The 9,917-nt window shown below is 42.5% G+C and overlaps 1 long non-coding RNA gene across 2 annotated transcripts in view; it reads right to left on the bottom strand.

Moving 5' to 3' along the window:
* Positions 1 to 400: 400 nt before the first annotated feature.
* The window catches only part of LOC107593394 (uncharacterized), a 58,691-nt gene continuing 49,174 nt past the window's right edge, over positions 401 to 9,917 (bottom strand). For both annotated transcript variants that reach the window (XR_001610078.1, XR_001610079.1), the window contains exon 5: positions 401 to 463. This is a non-coding gene — a long non-coding RNA (uncharacterized lncRNA). The remainder of the gene's footprint in view (positions 464 to 9,917) is intronic.

Consider the following 9,917-nt stretch of genomic DNA (forward strand, 5'->3'; position numbering starts at 1 on the left):
TTACTCCATGTTGTGTTAATGTCGTAAGATTGTGTCGCAAATGGAAAATATCCATACAGTTCTAGACGAATCACCTCGACCAGACGGTTCTCACTCTTTTTATCCTGCCAACTATCTTTAATAATGCAATCTTTCATCTACACCTCATTAGAAAGTTAAAAACACACATAGCCTGTGTTAGCACACGTAAATGAGCTATGAAACACTGGCAGTGGCGCTCACCATGCGCTGCTGGGCCAACATCAGGCTGTCCCAGTCGGATTCGGGTGGCACGCTGCTGCTGATTGGCTCCTCCGGGGGAGGTTTGTTGTGGAGCAGATTGTGCAGGGGCAGCTGAGGGGCGACTAATGACTCTGAGTTTTCATCTTTTTCCCAGGACATGTGCTCCTGATTCACTCCATCCTCGCCTCCATCAGGGGTCAAGGCGAATGGAGAGGTGGCTTGCTTGGAAGACATGATTCTGCTGAGAGAAAAGCAGAGGAAACATGTTTGTCACAAAACATGCAAAATTCCAATGGAACAACTTCATTCCGAATAAACAGTCTTGCAAATGTCAGACAGGAAATACTGGAGCTTGGATTTCATTCTGTATGAGCGCCCTCACATCACATATATATGAACTTGGCTGCTGTTCTGAGCCTCTGTGCCACATCTAACCCCACGATTGGACTGGTATCAGAGATGGGGAGATCCTATCTCTCTGAGCTCGGTGAGGGAGAAACGTATGCACTGGGGTCCCTCTTAATCCTTTGTTTAATGTAAATGGACGTGCTGAGCTATGGCTGGAGAGCTGCCTGAGGCAGGCCCAATCCCCCCTGCCCCGCGGCTGATTACCGCACTAATATAACACGCTCTCATTAATGCGCTAACTCTGCCACCAACCACAAAAAGAGCGGTGACGCAGACACTTAACGGGATTTTGATCATTACATTCATATTGAGTCTATAAATGTGCCATTTTCCTTCGTTTTGTTGTAATTGTGCTTTTCTGCTTTTGCAATTGTACATTAGCATTAATGCGAGTAGGCCGCAGTGACAGATGGGAGGTAACTTTTCAATGATTTATAGCAAATTTCCAATAAAAAAAAAAATAGGGTTGGTAAATTCATTTGTTTCAAACAAAAGTCATCATGTCATATAGTGTAAAATTCAAATTCAAAATTCAAGCTTCTTTTATCCGAATAAAATTCAATTAATAAAAATAAAATAAACCAAATAAAACCAAACACAAATAAATAAAACAAAACAAAATAAATCAACAGATCACTTGTGATTTGATAACAATTCATGAAATTATTACTAAGTGCTAAGGATAAACTTAACCTGCTAATCAAATTAAACACTTGATTTAAATACTTAATCAAAAGGCTGCAACTGATATAGAGAGTTGAGAATCAGCCAAGACACAACTTTCCTACCGGCCTTTAAATTGCCTGCTCTGAGACAAAGGGCATGGGCATTCTAGGTCATAGGCTGCAGGTGAGCTAATGTCCTTCCACTGCCCACTGAGACTGAGGGGAGATGAGAGAGAGGCAGGCTGGGTAATGAAGGCAGCCCAAGGTGCCTCCAGAACTCCATCTCCCAGCCCTGCCAAGTTTTCCAGCATGTGGCTCATCGTGGGACGAAAACAAATTTGACACCGGGAGAGATTATTTCAACACCAAACTGTGAGTTAATCTGTTCACGTGTGTGCGGAGGCCGTGCTCTTCGGCGCATGAGGGATGTGTGGGTTGCAACGGGCTGTCAGGCCCAATCGCTCTCAGCCCCTTTAAAATATGACTACTTCATTTGAAGACGTGCCATCAATTTGCACTCATGGCTGAGCACTTAAGCCTCACACTCTAAATATGAATTGTTTAATACAGTTCGGTAAGTGAGCTTTAAAAAATAAAAACCAAAACAACTCAAGCTGCTATTGTCTCACGCTAGCTTCCGTATTAATAATTTTGTTATGCTTACCGGAAAAAATAAAAATAACACAAACACATCTGCAAAGTATTGGATGAGCTCTGCGGCAGCCAACAGAAGTGGACAATGGAAGTCAATGGAAGTTAATCAAGCGGGATACTGCAGCTGTGCGGTGTCTGTTAGTTAGTGCAGAGGAAGTCACCGGAGACCCAGACCGCTCCGTGCCCCTATTTTCTTTAGCGAGACCGAGGCCTCAATTTTAATCAGCCAATAAATTGTTTCCTGTAATTATATCAAACAGAAAGTGATCTCTAAAATTGTAGAGCGTTAATTGAAAATCAAATTTAAGAGCAAAGTTCAGAGCGGTGAATGGCTTGCGGAGGGGGTGTGCGACAGCTAGACGAGGAGAAAGCATGCTTATGAGAGACCGAGCGATTCTGCTTCTATTTTTTATTCATGGATCCAAAGAGCCAGAGCTTCCAGCACAACAACCCCCACCTTCATCTTCAATGGACTGCAAGCGAAACAAAGCACTTCTTTTGTATTACACAGTAAATCAAGTGGTATTATTTTACCTCTGAAATATTCAGTCTCTCAGGCCTTTCCCTCCAGTCTCCAGCCATCAGTCAAACTGCTGAGGCATGATAGCGAGGGAGAGAGAGGCTGACTCCATCCTCCTGTAACATGTGTCTACAGCAATTTTACTCGCAAACGCAACCGATCTGAGCCAGGGCCCCGTAACAGTATTTGTCAGTTGGAGTTAATAATTCATTAGGGGAGCTGGGAGGGCGGCTCAGCCCATGAGTGCCGGGTTCATGAGTTTTGCCCCCCAATCCCTCCCAACCATAACACCCCCCACCCACCCCCTCCGCCCCACTCACATCCACCCGGCTAATCTGCACCCATGGCTGAGAATGGAACAATGTGGCTGCCGTTTAACTGGAATAAAGCCCTGATTCCTAGATGGATTTTTCCTTGAAGCGCACTTCAAAATCATTTAATTCCCCCCTACGAGCAATAAAACAAAAACCCGCTTCAGTTCTACAGTACGTGGCGTTTGACGGAGGAGGGGAAATAGCCTTGACGCCATCGTATTTCATCAAATTAAATGCTGTTTTACACTCACGAAACAGTCCAACGAGCCACCGCAGCACTTCCTTTGATTCTTATTAATAATTCAACCTGTTTCTCCAGTAAATAAATCTGATCTGTTGGCCTTTGTGCATTTTAAGCAGAGAATATATCAGTTAAGCCAGAGCGGCCTCATATGAATTCCTGTCAGCCCTCTCCCGCTCAGGCCTGATTACACAATAACAATGGACAGCTAACAAACCAAACCAATCAATAAGTGTAGGGCAGCACAGCTTGTCTTTTGGCAGTCCGAGGGAGAGAGAAAGGTCCCATATATAGCTGACAATATTGCGATACGTTTATGAGGATTAGGAGTTAAGTTCTCGGCATGAGTTCTCATGTAGCCTGGAATGCTTCGACTCATGAATTGTTGCCGCTGCTAATGTTTCATCACGCACTGACCTCTGTTTAATTGGTTAGCGGCATTAGAAGACACCTTGCGCTGGTGTTCCTCAGGGGGTCTCATGACTGGGGGCCATGTGTCTTGGGATATCCGCTTTCGCCCCGCTCAATCGGTAGAAGCCCCCCACTCCTCTCCACGTCTCTGCCGTGTCTTTCTGTTGCCTTTTTATAGACAATGGCGATAAGTAACTCCTAAGCTACGGTGTCACTGTTGCTCCCTTCCCCTCGGTCACCCCACACCCCCTCAAAACCACAGGCCTTTGCAGACCCCCTAAATCACCAGCCACTCCTGAAAGGAAATATTTGAAGGCTGCTTTTTGCTCTGGCACCACCACCCAGACCTATATGAAGAGAAATAATCAAATAAAAGAGGGTAAAACAAAAGGGTCATTGTTGGAAGGAGCTAACGATGGGTGAGCAGAAAAATGGCAAAAGCTGCTTTATGACAAGGCTTCAAGTTTCCACGGGTTACAACACACACACAGACACACACATACACACACACACGCTCTCACGACCGAGCACACATGTGTATGTTCATGCTTGAGCATATGCACACACTTTCAAAATACAGGCTAATTAGAAACGTAAAGGTAGGATGGAGAAAGTAAAAAACTTTTCAAATGAGAGTTTAAAAGGCTAATCATAAATCTGAAACAGGACACTCCAATGCAGTTATTCAAAGTGTAACAGGAAGCATTTGCGTCTGAAAGGATATCCATAAAAAATACAAAAGAAACAAGCAACTGTGTGTTGTGTAGTATTCCTGTGGCGAGGCTTATAATAATACGCTTGTAAGATAATTGTGCCGGTCTGTACAGAGTAATAAATGAGGAAACAACACTAACAAAACAAATAAATTAAAAAAAAAAGCTATTCAAAATGGTAAACACACCCTGACAAAATATCAGCATTTTTTTTTACAACAGCAGCTGTTGCAGTCGTAAAGGTTGGTGAGAATTCGGTTACTAATACAGAAGTCACTGATACTTATGTTCAAACAACAGCACAATGTTAAACATAAAATGAATATAATAATCTCACCCATTAATACTAAACACGACTGTAGAGACTGCACACACACGAACAGGTGTCCCACAGAGAATGAGAACAAGAGAGACATACAGAGGCATGAGTTTGCATATGTGTCTTTGTGTGAGCGTCTCTCTGACAGCAGTTCACACAGGTGACGGCACAGACTCTCAAGGTTTTCACCTCCTATAATCAACCCTCTGTCACCTGTGAAGCCTGGGCTGGAAAATTATCATCCCTGCTGTAGCTGTTTAGCACCTTCAAATTATCACCTTCCATTGTACCTGAGCAGTCTACCCATCCGTGAACAATCATCTGAGACAGAAGGAAAGAACGTCGTCTCTCAGAACTAGGACTTAGAACTAGTATAGTAATATTAATAGAAAACAAGCTCCTCAAAAACAAGCAATTTCTGTTTATCTATTTTGATATATTTTATGGCAATTACTAATTGATTTATAAGTAAATAAAATTATGATTTTGAATAATAGCAATAAAAATTACAACCTCATCAAAATACTATTAATAAAACATAATTAAATATAAAGACATTATAAATATAAATAATAGTTACTACTACTACTAATTATTATTTTTATTATTAAAATGTATTATTATACATTTTTGTTGTTGTTGTTGTTATTATTATTATAAAAGCTAATTTAATGAACAGTGATTGTAGCACACTTATGGATAGTGATACTAATAAGACACTTCTAATGTTCAGAGAAATACCTTCACATTTAAAAATCCATCAAACAAGTAAACAAACAAATAAATTAATATAACAATTATGTGTAATAATAGTAATAAAAATAACTAATAAAAGTTAATAAAACAAATATATTTAAATAAAAAAATAATTGTAGCACACTTATGGATAGTGATACTAAGACATTTCTAACCGTCTGCGCAAAACCTTCACTTTTTAAAGCCATCAAAAAACTGTTTAAATTGTAGTCCATAAATGTTAACCTTGCAACCCTTTCACCCATCACTCCCTCCCTCCTTCACTGTCTTTCCACTGTTGCTCTGCTCCATATCCAACACTTAAAATACAACACACAAGTCAATTGACAAGAAGAACACCAGTATTCTCTAAAAGTATTTTCTAAAATTGCATTCTAGACATCAAGCATAGCCTGGATAAGAATTACTCAAAGAAAATGAAGGGGGAAAAAATTCTTCAGCTCAAACACCCTGTCACTGTCCTCACTATGTGTGTGAATGAGCGTGTATCAGGTGTGTACACTCACATACTGTCCCCCTCAGCCTGCTTGGCAGCTCCTGTCCTTCTCTGCTCTTCTCACACCACTTCAGAGCTGGATGGCATAACACTTCCTCAAATTCTGATACACACAAACAGACACAAAAACACTCGAGCACAGACAGGCCGTTCGTCCCAGCCACGGCACGTCTTGTCAGAACGCATCCGATGCCACGCTGAACGAAGTACACTCACACACATGAACGGAGCCACCGGCAGAGCAGCTGTTAAGCTCCTCCGCTCGCACACACACACACACACACACACACAGCGTCTCCCTCGCACGCGTGTCTCTTTCAGTCCCCGTACGGTCACAGACGATTCCGAGACACAAGAAAAGCAGCTCGCCGTCTCTCTCCGTCCCTTGCTCGGGGTCTTACGGCGCGGCAGTTCCCAAAGTTCCTGGTGTCAGTGCTGCAGTTAAGCAAACTTTACAGCCAGTGAAGCCATCAAGCAATACAGCCTATTTGCTGAGCAACAGTGGAGCTTTGTGGTTTCCCTCACAGTTGACAGTAAGTTATGAGCCCTTTGTGAGCGCACGGGAAGGAAAACAGAGATCGGAATTTGGCAGGAAAATATAATACAGAATTCTCTGTCTGTGGAACCTGGTTTCTTTTTTTTCTTACTTTCTGTTTCTTTCTCTCTCTCTCTCTCCCTTTTCCTCTCTCTGTCCTTTTTTTTTTTTTGGTGGAAACAATCAAGCATTGTTGGGGGAAAGAAAAGCAACTCTGACAGATGAAATATAGTGGGGGCCCCATTTGGAAAAACAGTAAACAAAGCACCATTCAAGGACAGGTCCTCTCTGTCATTTATAAAGATACTTTTCTTCAGAGTAGCCGACTTTATAGCAAAGGAGTCAACAAATCGAGTGTAAAATCTCCCACAGTCCACTGTGATGAGGACAGAAGACAGAGACAGAATGAAGTGAGAATGCTAAAGATAGACAGAGGAAGGGGGCTGTATATTGCTCAGTTTCACAATAAACATATTAGACAAGATGGAGGGTGATAGACATGGAAAAGGTTAAAAATGGGGGGGGGGGGGGGCACAAAACTGACTAGCCCAAAAACTTTTTTTCAGACTAGCCAAAAATGGGGACAATGGCTAATTATGAGGGAGTAATTTTGCCGCCAGAGGACTGGAGAGAATGAATGGATGCATGAAAGGCTGAAGGCTATTCAAGCCCATGTCAGCGAGAACTGTATGCCTACAGTCCTTCAGCCTGGAGCTCATGAGGTCATCATTGGCACCCGGTGCCTAGAAAAACTTGGGCTGGTACAACTGCCGTTTGGACATATGGAATGCCGGCGCACAGTGCCCTGCTTTCTCCAGCCACTGTCCCCCTAATTCCTTTCTTTTCCAAAAATAGGAAGCTTTTTTTTTCGCGCCAGTCACTAGTCAACCAAATTGGAAAATTTGCAGCGTCTTATGAAAAGAAACGCTGTTTTGTTCCCTTTCATTCTCATCTCATAAATAGGATTTCTGTGGAGGAAAAAAATCAAGGAAATACCTTCTACTCTATACAATTCTGGATGCTTTTTTTGGGTAGACAACAGTTCAGTTCGCTAGCCCCAATCCTAATTCTTCTGAAAGTTTATTTTATTTTATTTTTTTGCCTAAACTTCCCTTTTTATGCTTTCTCTGTCCTCTTACAGTGTTCTCTCCCCTCATTTAATTTTTTTTATTACAAATTATGAAATGTATCATTTTTTCTGAAATCGCAAAGGAGGGCAGGAAGATGGGATCAGAGAGTACCGGGAGGGGATGCCAAAAAGGCCACAATTCATGTGACACGTCATTTGGAAAATCAAAACAGGGGCAGTACATTCACTCCACCCAGATGAGGCCATGTAAAGATGCCTGACGAATTGCAAAGGTCAGCCAGGACACATTTCAAAGATCTACGATTAAGCCTTATTATGTTGGGGCAAGTGACATTGATTGTCGATTTAAACCTCTGAAACTAATTCATTTGCCCCTGTTCAATGGAAAGCATGGGCAACAGTGTGTGGCCGTGGTGACAGGTCGGACGAAGGCGGCTGAATAAAAACCCCTGCTAAACCAACGGCTGGCACTCATGCCTGTCAGGAGGTGGTTAGAAGTTCCCCACATGATTGACAGCTGATATAAAAAAAAGAAATAGAAAGAGAAGGTGAGAGGAAGAGTCCGTCCATCGATCTGAGTAATTGCCACGAAAATCTGAGTCAGAGAGTACATGAAGCGTTGATGTTTTAGCAATGCTAAGATGGAGCAGCACAGGGAAAAGGCGGCAAAGTGAATATGAAACACGCTGAACCACGGCCTAATAAAACCAGGAGCTGACAAGCATGGTTGAACAGAAAAATGTGCAGTAGATTTGTACGCAGGCCAGAAAGCAGGCACATTACTGGATTAGCCGCTGACTGATACAGAAAATGTCTCACCCGTCTGCTATTAAACCATGTGTCTGACCAACTCACACGCTCCCATTTCAGATAAAACAGCACAGTAGTGTCTTAAAATGTTCTCAATATGCTGGAAAAATATCTGACTGGAGTCTTGACAAAAAATTAAAAAAAAAACTCTATGGTCAGTGATGAGCTTCCTCAACCATGTCAGACACATGGTACGTAGCATCACGACGGTCTGCTCCATTTGGTAACACAATCCGCACAGCAGCCGCAAGCAGTTAGAACTTAAGTGTAGTCATGTTGACTAACACCTTCGTCTCTCTTTCTTTCCTTCTTTCTGCCCCGCTCTCCTTTTCCTGGCAGGAGCAGACGCATGTATCATGACAGGCTTTCAGAATGAAATCATAAACTAAATTGCTTTCTTTTAAAAAAACGCAAGTATGTGACAGCGGTGGTGTGTATCTGTCTCTGGCTGCAGTCCATCGCTTTTGGGTTCGGGCTCGGCCTCTGTTGTGGTTCGTCATCGCCACAGCCATCCCACTCCGTGCGGCGGGGACCGGGTACTGTAACTCGCCTGGGCCCCTGTTTGAAATAATCGAGTAATCTCAACCCTGCTCCCCCAATTCACAAACCCTGCCTGCCAGCAGCACAAAGAGGCCTTTTGTGCTCCTGAATGTGTGTGTGTGTGTTCTCAATACTGACTGTGCAGATCATCATCTCTGAATCAATCAAAAACATATTAAACAAATACACATTTTGAGCTGGGCCATTCAGCAAAGGGTTTGTGGGAAGAGTGAGTGAGCAGTGAGCAAATTTACACCGCTTCTGTTTGCCATCGAAGCACAGAGCAACCCAGAACGCTAACGCATTTATGAGCGAGAGCGTGGCAGTGTACGATGCTCTTTTTGGTTAGAAAGAGGCTGTGAGAAAGAGAAAATTGAAAGCAAACTATAAAACAAAAGAAAATGTCCATGTGCCCTCTGACAGCGAGGAGGTGAATAACCCGAGACACAAAAAAAAGAGACTGTAGCATCTAGTCTTTGGTAACATTGTATCTGGCACAGAGAGACTTGAATAAGCAAAGCAAACAGAGGGAAAGTAAATAAGTAGCGAAGGCCAGACAAATATTTGATAAGCGGATAGGTATTGTGGCAATGTGGGACGTGTGGCACAGGTCTTCCCTCCCCTCCTTCCCTTTATCCCTCTCAGTTTCTGCGTGCGAGGCAGCAGATGTGTCTTTCACAGCCTGCGGAGAGTGCAACCAATCCGCAAACAATAGTTAGCCACCGACAAAGGTCATCTTTAGCAATCCATGTGTTATCAGAAGCTGAAAAACAGTGAACATGCAGCTAGCCCGTGCTCGATGCACGTTGCGCAGTGTTGCCAGATTGGATGGACGATTTCCAGCTCAAAAGCTCACAAAAACCCGCCCAAAAACAGCCCAAAACTTTAACTGTCAAAATAATGTTATAGAATATGTAAATCAAGGTTGATAAGGGCCATTTTAACTCCTTAAAACAAAATATTGACGACAATAGGCTAATATAAATTATAAATAAGATAAATTTTGTAGGTAAACTGATCAAATCGGGGCGAATAGCCTACATTAAAGAGAATTAGGCTACCGAACATGAATAAAATATGCAAGCAGACACTATCAAAACGGCAATCATGAAATCAGTCAGATTAATCCAGTTTAAATGCAAAAAGTGACCAACATAAGTGATAGGAAAAAGCAATTAATTAGCAGGTATTTCACACTCGTTCATGCGCACACCATGACAGTC

Source organism: Sinocyclocheilus grahami, unplaced genomic scaffold, assembly GCF_001515645.1.
Source record: "Sinocyclocheilus grahami isolate Dianchi unplaced genomic scaffold, SAMN03320097.WGS_v1.1 scaffold10.1, whole genome shotgun sequence".
Taxonomy (NCBI): Eukaryota; Metazoa; Chordata; class Actinopteri; order Cypriniformes; family Cyprinidae; genus Sinocyclocheilus; species Sinocyclocheilus grahami.